Source organism: Triticum aestivum, chromosome 2D, assembly GCF_018294505.1.
Source record: "Triticum aestivum cultivar Chinese Spring chromosome 2D, IWGSC CS RefSeq v2.1, whole genome shotgun sequence".
Classification (NCBI taxonomy): domain Eukaryota; kingdom Viridiplantae; phylum Streptophyta; class Magnoliopsida; order Poales; family Poaceae; genus Triticum; species Triticum aestivum.
The window spans coordinates 595,786,586-595,801,388 of NC_057799.1; positions in this window are offsets into that span (position 1 = coordinate 595,786,586).

Consider the following 14,803-nt stretch of genomic DNA (forward strand, 5'->3'; position numbering starts at 1 on the left):
ATTGGTGTCGGTGTACAAAAGAAGGGGCGCACCTTTGTACCCCTTTACCTGTGCATGGGCAGTCGGAGCCGCGCCCGTGGCCACACCAAGCAGAACAGGGAAGGTGAACCAAGGTAAAAACCGAAGCCCAGGACGGCCAAGGCGACGCCAAGGCCAAGAACACAAAGAAGCAGAAGGACGAAGCAGGCTCCCCCGGCAAGAGCCTTGCCGGGGCAGCCTCAGCAGCCCCGGCAAGACCCTTGCCGGGGCGGCTCGCCCACACCAGCGGAGTGAGCCACCCTCGAGCCCACGGGTTCCAACTCAACCAACCACGTTGGAACTAGGGCTCGGGAGGCACCTCCATGGTGGCATGCAGATCTTTGTCAAGACCAAGGAATGTTCAAGTTCAGATGAGGATTGAAAGACAACGGTCCTCGGCAAGATCCTTGCCGAGGAGAGCCACAAGACCCCCGGCAAGATCCTAGCCGGGGACGACAGCGCCACGGCAAGACCCTTGCCGGGCCACCCGGCAAGGCTCTCACCGAGGACGACAGCGGGGCCACTGCCAGGCCCGCACCAGCCAAGTCTCCACCGCCGTTCGCATGTAGGTGCCAGCCCAACCAGCTGGGCAGGCACCTGCGTGGCAACATGCAGCTCCCAGGCCAACTCATCAAGCGCCTGCGTGGCGGCATGCAGATCTTCGTGAAGACCTACCACCACGCCACCTCAGCTGCATGCCTGCCTACATGGCGCCGCACGCATCGCTGGCCAGGGCGCGTGTCGAAGCGAGGAGGAGCGGCGACGGACGGGACGGGCCTCGCTCCCGTCCCCGATAAAGCTAGGGGACACCTCAGCGGCGCATTAAATGCGTCTTGTCCTGTAATACGAGCGATAAGCTCGTAGCACTGTATGCCTTTCCACCTCCTGTGTGCCATTGTGGCAGCCCCTTTCGACTATAAAAGGAGGCCCATGGCGTACTAGAGGAGGATTCGGCTCTTCTGAATCACGCAGCCACCGCAACTAGTTCAAGAGCTCAAGAACACTCCATACAGCCACCAAAGCAGGACTAGGGTTTTACGCATCCTCGCTGCCCGAACTTGGGTAAACGATCCTTGTGCTGATTACTAATCCCGCTCTTCTTGCAACCCTCTGCCCCAGCAACCGTAGTAGGGATTCTTGTGATCCCATAGGTGTCGTTCCACACCGACATCTTTGGCGCGCCAGGTAGGGGGCGCAATTGTGAGAATCTGGTCTAGTAGTTAGCCTAGCGGTTCTTCATCGCGGTGGCTTCTAAAAGAAGAAGACGGCCAGGAGAAAACAGCACCGCCCGCGCACGCGAAGGGCGCCAGCCCGTTAACAGAGAAGCTAAGTCATTCAGAGCCTTGAGTTATATCCTCCTTTTATATAAGGTTATCCTCCTCGGAGATCCTGCCTATGTATGGGAAACCTGCACGCAAAGGGGCCCTCCCGCGATTGGCAACGCCCTTGTTCTGTTTCGAGTCCACTCAACAGCTCAAGCGGCCGCGTCGAGAGTGGCGGGGTAGCCTTCCACACCTGGTAACGCTCTCGATTCTGACTCGAGTCAAGCTCGACAGTTCAGGCGGCCGCGTTAAGGGCGGTAAGGTGGTTCGCCCGGCAGCAAGCACACCCGGCTGGCTAATGGGGATCCGTCCTCATGACGCCGCCCTGGGTTTATGCGCCGACAAGCCTACCCGATAAACGTAGGGTGGACATACAGAGAAAGGTCGAACAGGAAAATAACATGCGTAATATCAAAGTACTGCAGAAGTTATATTACATTGCTTGTTGCCGCAGTTCTAACTAAATATAAAAATCGTCTTGGTTGTGGACTTGCAGCAACGAAAAGAAATGGGGTGCCTAATCCCGGCGCTGGCCCTCCACCCTCAGAATTCCGCCGACACCGCTGATGATGGGCTTGATGCGCTCCCTGAGCGGTGCGAGGTCAGTATCCTCCGGCAAGCTCTCCAGCGCAGCGTCGAAGTCGAGGTCGGGGTGCCAGTACGCCACCTTGGTGAGAACCTTGGTCATGGCGCCCTGGCAAAGCCTCCGGGCATCGTCGGCCAGCGAGGCCGCCCGGTTGGCGTGAAGCTGCTCCAGAGCCCCGAGAACGCACTCGAAGAACAGGGTCAGCTTGGCATTGGTGGTCCCACTGCGCTTTGGGGCATACCTCATGTTTGGCATCCCCATGGTAGCCAGCTGTGCGGTGATCCTGCCAGCGACGTCCTCGAGACAGCCGATCCAGCGGTTCACGCCCTCCGCGGAATCCTTGTGCTCGGCGTCCTCGTTCTTCCGCAGCTGCTTCTCGGTCTCCAGCTCCTTGGCCAGGGTCCCTTCCCGGGCCTTGGCCTCTGTGAGCATCCCCTCAAGACCCTCTAGCTTCCGCTTGAGGTCCTTGATGGAGTTGTTGGCCTCGGAAAGCTCCCCGGCCTTGCTGACGGCCACGCCCTGCGCCTCTGTTAGGGCGCCGTTGAGCGTGTCCTTCTCCTGGGACAGCTTCAGGGCCTGCTCCTTCAGCCCGTCCCGCTCCACCTCCAGCTCCTTCACCTTGCCGGCGTGAACTAGAGATTGGCATCGAGTACCTCCCTGTGCCTCTGCTCCAGCTCTTGGGTCCGCTGGCTGACAAGCTTCTCCACTTCCCTGTCCTTGGTGCGGAGTTTGGCGTCGAGGTCCGCCTCGCGCTTAGCGAGGTCCTCCTCCTGGGAGTTCAGCGCGGCCTGGTGCTGGGTTCGGGCGGCCTCGGCTGCCGCGGCCAAGCCCGCCGCCGTCTCCTGGGCCTTCTCGACGTCGGCCAGCTTCATGGTGAGCTCCATGTCGCGCTTGGCCAGCTCGCTCTGGGCGGTCTTCAACTCCTCGTGAGCCTGGCGGAACCAGTCCCGCGTCTCGACGACGTGCTTCTGGAGGTCCGCCTCCGCCTTCTCCGCCACTGCCATCCTGGACTTAGCCTTGTCCAGGCGGGCGCGGTGGAGCGCCTGGAGCTTCCGAAAGCTGGCGCCCATGGCGTGGAGGAGCCGGTCTTCCTGGGAGCCGTCGCCACCAGCGCTCGGCTCATCAACGATCTCAAGCCCGGCGGCGGCGAGTACCTCGTCGTCAAACACCCCCCCTCGACGGGAGCCCTGGTGCTCGACGCGCCTAGGAGGTGGACGAAGAGATCGTCGCTCACCTTCAGGTACTTGCCGGAGCCGGAGGCAGGAGAGGAGGAAGGCTGGTCATCGACCACCTCCTCCTCGGCGGCGGCCTTGCCGGAGTCTCCGGCAGGCCCCTTGTCGGCCTCCTCGACAGTAGCCTTGCCGGACTCCCCGGCAGGCCCCTTGGCGGCGTCCCCCGCAGCACCCTTGGCAGACTCCTCGGCAGCGACTTTCTCGGCTTCTGCCGCGGCGTCCTTGGTGACGTCCTCGATGATGGCGTCTATGTCCTCCTGGTCCGCCGAGGAACGATCTGGGCACCAAGAAGGGGGTGAGACAAAGCCGAGACCAAGGATCCGCAAGAAAAGAAAAAGAACATGGACGAAAGGCGAAAGGCTCACCCGTGCCAGGCTGAGGAACAGAGGTCCCCTCCCCCCCGGCATCTGGCGCCGAGGCAAAGCCACCAGCGCCCAAGTTCTCCTCCTCCTCCTCCATGTGCGCGGGCTCGGGGCTTGGCGCCCTTGCCGAGGACGCCCCTCGAGGCGGCGTGTTGGGAGTAGCCCTCTGTGGCTCCTCCTGCTGCTGCTCTCCTCCTGCATACACGGCAAGGTCAGCACCAAAGCATCATACCCCTGACATATGTCAACGAGGGGTGGGTGAGGAACTTACGCTGGGGGCTGCTGTCCGGGCTGCTTAACACCACCAGTGGCGCCTTTGAAGTACCAGCCGGGGGCTGGCCGCCCGCCGCGGTCTTGGCCCTTTTCACCCTCTGGGCTAGCCTCTCCGCGTCCCTGCAAAGATGAAAACGAGTCAAGACAAGCAACACAGATTGAGGAGACAGAGATGACGGGAAAGAGCAAGATACTTACTCGTCGTCCACCTCCTCCTTTGTCGTTTTCCTCTTCCTCCTCGGGCTGAGGGATCCGAAGTCGAAGGTGACCCCCGCGTCGGTGTCCGCCGAGGAGGGGAGGAGGGCGGAGTCTAGGCGCGCTTGGGAGAAGCGGAGGCAGATGCTCTCTTCTTCGCTGCCGCGGCCTTCACCACTCTCTTCGCCGCCGCGACCCTCGTCTGACGCGCGGACTCCTCCGGAGACTTTGGCCGCCGTGCGGCCCTGACGGGCCGTACCGGCTCACCAGAAGTGGCCCGCCGTAGGACTCGCCCTCTTCCCGTGGCCGGAGGGTCAATAGCCCCGTCCTCTTCCTCCGATGACTCATCGGTCGCGTCCTCAACCAGAGGAGCCTCGGTGCCAGCGCTGCTAGCTTCCCCGGCGGCCGCCGCCCACCGGGCGAGCTCCTCCTCCTCCGCGACCGTCGCAACCTTGTCCTCCACACCACCAGTGCTGCCGGCCTCCTTGGCAAGCTGCGCCTCCCTCGCCCTAGTGGCGATGTAGTCCAGTTCCGCCTGGGAGGTGTCCTGGACGAGCAGCCGCTCGGCGTCGGCGTTGATGTATCCCTCGTGCAGAGTGTCGAAGTACTGCTGCACCTGGATATCCTCCGGCTCGACCCAGCTCGGGTCAGGGCCATGCGCGTTGCAGTCCGTATTCATGGCGATGATGTCGGTCCGGCGCGAATTATTGCACAGCGGGAGCACCCCCGCCGGCAACTTGAACAAAGGCCCTTTGACGACCTTGCCGGCCTTCGCGGCGGCCCTCGCGACCTTGCCGGTCTGCTCGACCTCGCTGTCGGGGCCCACATCGAGCTGGAAGAGTCGCTGGCAGAAATGGGTGTGCCCCATCACTGTGAAATTGTGGTCGAGGCCGGGGCGAAGCCGCATGATGTCAGCGGGGTTCGTGAAGAGCCATGCCGACCTCCCCTTGTTGTGCAGTGGAGCGATCCGGCGGCGGATGAAGTCCGCCCCAATCATCTCAAGGGTGAGCCCGGCCTCGGTGAGCCGAAGGATCCTGGTGGTGGCGATCGTGAGCTTCTCGTCGTCGGCATCGACGTCGCTCCAATCGCTTCTGCGGACCGGCGACGCCCGGCGAACTTCGCAGAACGCCGGCGGGTCCTTCTCTTCGATCCAGCACCACCGGCCCCGCCATTCTTCCCACCTCTCCTCATGGCGCCATCCGGGTACGCTCCCTTGGACCTTGGGATCCAGGTGATGCAACCAGAAATGGCGCCTCCCGTTTGGATCCGAGGGAAGAAGTAATGCCGGAAAAGCGCCGTGTTGGGGTGCACCCCGGCGAAACCTTCGCAGAGGTGCGCGAAAGGGCCATGCATGCCACAGCATTCGGGGTGAAATCCAAGAGGCGGAAGCCAAAGGTGTGCATGATGTCGCTGAAGAAATCGGAGAAGGGAGGACAAAGCCCGGAGGAGAAATAGTCGACAAAGAAAGGGTACCGATTCGGGGCAGCCTCGACGCGGTTGGCGGGGATGACACGCGTGGCTGGGTGCCCCATCTTCTCTCCCCCCAGCTTCAGCTCCACAAGGGTTTGAAGGCCTCCCGGAGCTCGAACACATCCACTGTCGAGGGGAAGAAGGCGGACTTGATACGTCTCCGTCGTATCTATAATTTTTGATTGTTCCATGCCAATATTATTCAACTTTCATATACTTTTGGCAACTTTTTATATTATTTTTGGGACTAACATATTGATCCAGTGCCCTGTGCCAGTTCCTATTTGTTGCATGTTTTATGTTTCGCAGAAACCCAATATCAAACGGAGTCCAAACGGGGTAAAAACGGACGGAGAATTATTTGGAATATTTATGATTTTTGGGAAGTGAAATCAACGCGAGATGGTGCCCGAGGGGGCCACGAGGCAGGGGGCGCGCCTCAGGGGGGCAGGCGCGCCCTGGACCCTCGTGGGCACCCCGTAAGGCGGTTGACGCTCTTCTTTTGCCGCAAGAAAGCTAATTTTATGAGAAAAATCTGGGCGAAATATTCAACCCAATCGGAGTTAGGGATCTCCGGATATAAAAGAAACGGTGAAAGGGCAACAGACGAGAATGCAGAAACAGAGAAAGACAGAGAGACAGATCCAATCTCGGAGGGGCTCTCGCCCCTCCCTCGCCGTGGAGGCCAAGGACCAGAGGGGAAACCCTTCTCCCATCTAGGGAGGAGGTCAAGGAAGAATAAGACGAAGGGCCCCCCTCTCCCCTTCTCTTCCGGTGGCGCCGGAACGCTGCCGTGGCCATCATCATCACCGCAATCTTCACCAACAACTTCACCGCCATCATCACCAACTCTTCCCCCCCTCTATGCAGCGGTGTAACCCCTCTTTTACCCGCTGTACTCTCTACTTAAACATGGTGCTCAACGCTATATATTATTTCCCAATGATGTATGGCTATCCTATGATGTTTGAGTAGATCCGTTTTGTCCTATGGGTTATTTGATGATCGTGATTGGTTTAAGTAGCATGTTTTATTATTGGTGTTGTCCTATGGTGCTCTCCGTGTCGCGCAAGCGTGAGGGATCCTCGCTGTAGGGTTTGCAATATGTTCATGATTTGCTTATGGTGGGTGGCGTGAGTGACAGAAGCAGAGACCCGAGTAAGTAGGTTGTTTACGTATGGGATAAAGAGGACTTGATACTTTAATGCTATGGTTGGGTTTTACCTTAATGATCTTTAGTAGTTGCGGATGCTTGCTAGAGTTCCAATCATAAGTGCATATGATCCAAGTAGAGAAAGTATGTTAGCTTATGCCTCTCCCTCAAATAAAATTGCAATAGTGATTACCGGTCTAGTTATCGATTGCCTAGGGACAAATAACTTTCTCATAACAAAAAGCTCTTTACTAAAACTAATTTAGTTGTGTCTTTATCTAAACAGCCCCTAGCTTTTATTTATGCGCTCTTTATTATCTTGCAAACTTATCCAAAAACACCTACAAAGTACTTCGAGTTTCATACTTGTTCTAGGTAAAGCAAACGTCAAGCGTGCGTAGAGTTGTATCAGTGGTCGATAGAACTTGAGGGAATATTTGTTCTACCTTTAGCTCCTCGTTGGGTTCGACACTCTTACTTATCGAAAGAGGCTACAATTTATCCCCTATACTTGTGGGTTATCACCTTTTTCTGGCGCCGTTGCAGGGGAGCAATAGCGTGGGTTGAATATTCTCGTGTGTGCTTGTTTGCTTTATCACTAAGTAATTTTTATTTGCTGTTCTTAGTTGTTCTTTATCTTTAGTTATGGATATGGAACACGAAATACCAAAAAATTAGGTGTACTTGCTACTCATGGAGATGGGGAACCTCCTAAAACCCTCGATGCTCGTTATGTGACAGATATTATGTACTACTTTGATAATCCTGAGAAAACCACATTCAATCTAGTAATGGGAGACACATTGGATCAACGTGAATACTTTAGGGATTATCGCTTGACTCAAAAAGGGAAACTATTATGGGATCAAATTTATATGTTGAAGTGGTATGCTAGGCAACTATGCTTGAGATATGATTATACTTGTTGCTCTAGGATGAAGTCTCCACACCTTCCCTTTTCATGCAAATTTAATGATAATGAAACCTTAGCTTCTTATGCTAATGGTATATATGATTACTATGATGTGGAACAAATAGAAGAAGTTGTTGCTTTTAAGGGTGCTTATGAAATTGAATCTTTGTTTGAAAAGTATGAAGATGTTGATGATTCAGTTTATAGACCCGAAAATTTTGCTATACTTAAATATTGCTATGAGAATTATGAATTCAATTCCGATATTGATAATTTTATTGAGAAAGTCTCCGCTGTCCAAGAAGAGACTAATATTTTGCAGGAATCTATGGAAGAAGAAATTGATGAAACTGTGAGCTCATTGGATGAAAAAGATGAGGAGGAGAGCGAAGAACAAAAGGAGGAAGAGCGGATTGATCACCCGTGCCCACCTTCTAATGATAGTAACTCTTCAACTCATACATTGTTTAATTTCCCTTCGTGCTTACCGAAGGATGAATGCTATGATAATTGCTATGATCCCATTGATTCTTTTGAAATATCCCTTTTTGATGATGCTTGCTATGCTTGTGGCCAAGATGCCAATATGAATTATGCTTATGGAGATGAACTTGCTATAGTTCCTTATGTTAAACATGAAATTGTTGCTATTGCACCCACACATGATAGTCCTATTATCTTTTTGAATTCTCCAAACTACACTATATCGGAGAAGTTTGTGCTTATTAAGGATTATATTGATGGGCTGCCTTTTACTACTACACATGATGATTTTGATGAGTATAATATGCATGTGCTTGCTTCTCCTACTTGCAATTATTATGAGAGAGGAACTATATCTCCACCTCTCTATGTTTCCAATATGATAAAATTGCAAGAAACTGTCTATACTATGCATTGGCCTTTACTAGGTGTGCATGAATTGTTCTTTTATGACATGCCGATGCATAGGAAGAGAGTTAGACTTCGTCATTACATGATATATGTTACTTTATGCTCACTACTAAATGCCAAATCATTGCTAATTAAAATTGGCTTTGATATACCTTGGGATCCGGGTGGATTCACTACTTGAGCACGATATGCCTAGCGTAATGGCTTTAAAGAAAGCGCTGCCAGGGAGACAACCCGGAAGTTTTAGAGAGTCATTTATTTCTGTTGAGTACTTTGATATAGTTTAAAAACAAAAAAATTAATAAAGAGGGGAACCCGAAACTTTTCAAAAAGAAAAGCGAAAGTGAGAAAGACGAGCATTGTTGAAGTGGGAGCTACTCCTTGAACTTTGTTCATGCTCACGGAAACTTTGTGAATCTTGATTACAGAAAATTTTCAACAAAAATAATTACCCCCTTGTACAATTCCATTGTATTATAAAAATAATGTGCCAAGGTTTGCTTTTAGGATGTTTACAATGCTTGTTGGTTGGTGCGGTGCAGGACAGAAACTTTGGCTGTAGTGCGCGATTTTTAATTTGTTACTGGAACGTCAAATGATTCTGAAACTTTTTGCACTGTCTTTCTGTACAAATTTTTTATTTTTGTAATTTTGGCAGAATTTTTCAAGTATCTGAAGTATGGTGAATGTTCAGATTATTACGGACTGTTCTGGTTTAGACAGATTCTGTTTTTGATGCATAGTTTGCTTGTTTTGATGAAATTATCGATTTATATCAGTAGATTAAGCCATGAAAAAGTTATATTACAGTAGCTATAATGCAAAAACAAAATATGAATTGGTTTGCAACAGTACTTAGAGTAGTGATTTGCTTTATTATACTAACGGATCTTACCGAGTTTTGTGTGGATGAAGTGTTCGATGATCGAGAAGGTCTCGATGTGAGAAGAAGGAAGAGAGGCAAGAGCTCAAGCTTGGGGATGCCCAAGGCACCCCAAGTAAATATTCAGGGAGACTCAAGCGTCTAAGCTTGGGGATGCCCCGGAAGGCATCCCCTCTTTCTTCAACAAGTATCGGTATGTTTTCGGATTCGTTTCGTTCATGCGATATTTGCAAATCTTGGAGCGTCTTTTGCTTTAGTTTTAATTTTTATTTTATGCACCATGCTGGTATGAGATAGTCCTTGGTTGATTTATAGAATGCTCATTGCACTTCACTTATATTCTTTGAGTATGGCTTTATCGAATGCTTCATGTGCTTCACTTATATCATTTGAAGTTGGATTGCCTGTTTCTCTTCACATAGAAAACCGCCATTTGTAGAATGCTCTTTTGCTTCACTTATATTTGTTAGAGCGTGGGCATATCTTTTGTAGAAAGAATTAAACTCTCTTGCTTCACTTATATCTATTTAGAGAGATGACAGGAACTGGTCATTCACATGGTTAGTCATAAAATCCTACATAAAACTTGTAGGTCACTGAATATGATATGTTTGATTCCTTGCAATAGTTTTGCGATATAAAGATGGTGATATTAGAGTCATGCTAGTGGGTAGTTGTGGATTGTAGAAATACTTGTGTTGAAGTTTGTGATTCCCGTAGCATGCACGTATGGTGAACCGTTATGTGATGAAGTCGGAGCATGATTTATTTATTGATTGTCTTCCTTATGAGTGGCGGTCGGGGACGAGCGATGGTCTTTTCCTACCAATCTATCCCCCTAGGAGCATGCACGTAGTACTTTGTTTCGATGACTATAGATTTTTGCAATAAGTATGTGAGTTCTTTATGACTAATGTTGAGTCCATGGATTATACGCACTCTCACCCTTCCATCATTGCTAGCCTCTCTAGTACCACGCAACTTTCGCCGGTACCATAAACCCACCATATACCTTCCTCAAAACAGCCACCATACCTACCTATCATGGCATTTCCATAGCCATTCCGAGATATATTGCCATGCAACTTCCATCATCATCATATACATGACTTGAGCATTTATTGTCATATTGCTTTGCATGATCGTAAGATAGCTAGCATGATGTTTTCATGGCTTCTCTGATTTTTGATGTCATTGCTACGCTAGATCATTGCACGTCCCGGTACACCGCCGGAGGCATTCATATAGAGTCATACCTTTGTTCTAGTATCGAGTTGTAATATTGAGTTGTAAGTAAATAAAAGTGTGATGATCATCATTATTAAAGCATTGCCCCAGTGAGGAAAGGATGATGGAGACTATGATTCCCCCATAAGTCGGGATGAGACTCCGGACTTTACAAAAAATAAAAGAGGCCAAAGAAGCCCAAATAAAAAAAGAGAGGCCAAAGAAGCCCACCAAAAAAGAAAAAAAAGGAAAAAAGAAAATAAAAAAATGAGAGAAAAATAGAGAAGGGGCAATGTTACTATCCTTTTACCACACTTGTGCTTCAGAGTAGCACCATGTTCTTCATATAGAGAGTCTCTTGAGTTATCACTTTCATATACTAGTGGGAATTTTCATTATAGAACTTGGCTTGTATATTCCGATGATGGGCTTCCTCAAATGCCCGAGGTCTTCATGAGCAAGCAAGTTGGGTGCACACCCACTTAGTCTCCAGTTTGAGCTTTCATACACTTATAGCTCTTAGTGCATCCGTTTTCATGGCAATCCCTACTCCTCACATTGACATCAATTGATGGGCATCTCCATAGCCCGTTGATTAGCCGCGTCGGTGTGAGACTTTCTCCTTTTTGTCTTCTCCACACAACCTCCACCATCATATTCTATTCCACCTATAGTGCTATGTCCATGGCTCACGCTCATGTATTGCGTGAAAGTTGAAAAGGTTTGAGAACATCAAAAGTATGAAACAATTGCTTGGCTTGTCATCGGGGTTGTGCATGATTTGAATATTTTCTGTGGTGAAGATGGAGCATAGCCACACTATATGATTTTGTAGGGTTAACTTTCTTTGGCCATGTTATTTTGAAAAGACATGATTGCTTTGTTAGTAGGCTTGAAGTATTATTGTCTTAATGTCAAATGATAGACTATTGCTTTGAATCACTCGTGTCTTAATATTCATGCCATGGTTAGATATATGATCAAGATTATGCTAGGTAGCATTCCACATAAAAAATTATCTTTTTTATCATTTACCTACTCGAGGACGAGCAGGAATTAAGCTTGGGGATGCTGATACGTCTCCGTCGTATCTATAATTTTTGATTGTTCCATGCCAATATTATTCAACTTTCATATACTTTTGGCAACTTTTTATATTATTTTTGGGACTAGCATATTGATCCAGTGCCCAGTGCCAATTCCTGTTTGTTGCATGTTTTATGTTTCGCAGAAACGCAATATCAAACGGAGTCCAAACGGGGTAAAAACAGACGGAGAATTATTTGGGAATATTTATGATTTTTGGGAAGTAAAATCAACGCGAGACGGTGCCCGAGGGGGCCACGAGGGAGGGGGCGCGCCCTGGACCCTCGTGGGCACCCTGTAAGGCGGTTGACACTCTTCTTTTGCCGCAAGAAAGCAAATTTTATGAGAAAAATCTGGGCGAAAGATTCAACCCAATCGGAGTTACGGATCTCCGGATATAAAAGAAACGGTGAAAGGGCAGCATACGAGAACACAGAAACTGAGAAAGACAGAGAGACAGATCCAATCTCGGAGGGGCTCTCGCCCCTCCCACGCCATGGAGGCCAAGGACCAGAGGCGAAACCCTTCTCCCATCTAGGGAGGAGGTCAAGGAAGAAGAAGACGAAGGGGCCCCCTCTCCCCTTCTCTTCTGATGGCGCCGGAACACTGGCGTGGCCATCATCATCACCGCAATCTTCACCAACAACTTCACCGCCATCATCACCAACTCTTCCCCCCTCTATGCATCAGTGTAACCCCTCTTTTACCCGCTGTACTCTCTACTTAAACATGGTGCTCAATGCTATATATTATTTCCCAATGACGTATGGCTGTCCTATGATGTTTCAGTAGATCCGTTTTGTCCTATGGGTTATTTGATGATCGTGATTGGTTTAAGTTGCATGTTTTATTATTGGTGTTGTCCTATGGTGCTCTCCGTATCGCGCAAGCGTGAGGGATCCTCACTGTAGGGTTTGCAATATGTTCATGATTTGCTTATGGTGGGTGGCGTGAGTGACAGAAGCAGAGACCCGAGTAAGTAGGTTGTTTACGTATGGGATAAAGAGGACTTGATACTTTAATGCTATGGTTGGGTTTTACCTTAATGATCTTTAGTAGTTGCGGATGCTTGCTAGAGTTCCAATCATAAGTGCATATGATCCAAGTAGAGAAAGTATGTTAGCTTATGCCTCCCCCTCAAATAAAATTGCAATAGTGATTACCGGTGTAGTTATCGATTGCCTAGGGACAAATAACTTTCTCGTAAGAAAAAGCTCTTTACTAAAACTAATTTAGTTGTGTCTTTATCTAAACAGCCCCTAGCTTTTATTTATGCGCTCTTTATTATCTTGCAAACTTATCCAAAAACACCTACAAAGTACTTCGAGTTTCATACTTGTTCTAGGTAAAGCAAACGTCAAGCGTGCGTAGAGTTGTATCAGTGATCGATAGAACTTGAGGGAATATTTGTTCTACCTTTAGCTCCTCGTTGGGTTCAACACTCTTACTTATCGAAAGAGGCTACAATTGATCCCCTATACTTGTGGGTTATCAGGACTGCGTCCGCTGCACCGCCAGCGCACTCTCCGGCGGCTCCGTCGCTCCGGCGTCCTTGGCCACTCCTTTGCCCTTGGTGGATTTGGGCGCCATGGCGGCTGGGGAAGGTGGGGCAAGAAACAGAGGGCGGCGGGAGCACAACGGCGGTGAGCAAGAGCGAAGCTTAGGGAGGAAGGAGAAGGGGGCGGCGGCTCTGAGATTGGAAGAAGGCGCAGAAGGGGTAAAGTGAGCAGCGCGCCCGCGGTTATTCCTTTTTACGGGGAAGGCGCGGGCCGCCTCCTTTCCCATTAACCACGATGTGACACATGCGTGCAGGAACCGCCCCACGCATGCCGCCCACGTCATGCGCCGCTCCCCCACGTCGCGCGTTCGACGCGGGTCGTGGGGAAGCGCGGCAGACGGAAAATTACCGCGGTAAAAACCGCCCCGCCTGCCCGCGCACCGTTTTTGGGCCTGGCCCAAGAACGTGTCGCGCTTATGTGTGGCCCAGGCCCGGGGGCTCCTGTCGGTGTACAAAAGAAGGGGCGCACCTTTGTACCCCTTTACCTGTGCACGGGCAGTCGGAGCCGCGCCCGGGGCCACACCAAGCAGAACAGGGTAGGTGAACCGAGGTAAAAACCGAAGCCCAGGACGGCCAAGGCGACACCAAGGCCAAGAACATAAAGAAGAAGAAGGACGAAGCAGGCTCCCCTGGCAAGACCCTTGCCGTGGCGGCTCGCCCACACCAGCGGAGTGAGCCACCCTCGAGCCCACAGGTTCCAACTCGACCAACCATGTTGGAACTAGGGCTCGGGAGGCACCTCCATGGTGGCATGCAGATCTTTGTCAAGACCAAGGAATGTTCAAGATCAGATGAGGATTGAAAGACAACGGTCCTCGGCAAGATCCTTGCCGAGGAGAGCCACAAGACCCCCGGCAAGATCCTTGCTGGGGACGATAGCGCGCCATGGCAAGACTCTTGCCGAGCCACCCGGCAAGGCTCTCACCGAGGACGACAGCGGGGCCACTGCCAGGCCCGCACCAGCCAAGTCTCGACCGTCGTTCCCATGCAGCTGCCAGCCCAACCAGCTGGGCAGGCACCTGCATGGCAACATGCAGCTCCCAGGCCAACTCATCAAGCGCCTGCGTGGCGGCATGCAGTTCTTCGTGAAGACCCTACCACCGCGCCACCTCAGCTGCCTGCCTACCTACATGGCGCCGCACGCATCGCTGGCCAGGGCGCGTGTCGAAGCGAGGAGGAGCGGTGACGGACGGGACGGGCCTCGCTCCCGTCCCCGATAAAGCTAGGGGACACCTCAGCGGCGCATTAAATGCGTCTTGTCCTGTAATACGAGCGATAAGCTCGTAGCAATGTATGCCTTTCCACCTCCTGTGTGCCACTGTGACAGCCCCTTTCGACTATAAAAGGAGTCCCATGGCATACTGGAGGAGGATTCGGCTCTTCTGAACCACGCAGCCACCGCAGCTAGTTCAAGAGCTCAAGAACACTCAATACAGCCACCAAAGCAGGACTAGGGTTTTACGCATCCTCGCGGCCCGAACCTGGGTAAACGATCCTTGTGCTGATTACTAATCCCGCTCTTCTTGCAACCCTACGCCCCAGCAACCATAGTAGGGATTTTTGGGATCCCATAGGTCGTTCGACACCGACAATTGGGCGGTGGGGTGGGGATCGCCGGAGAAAAAGCTCGG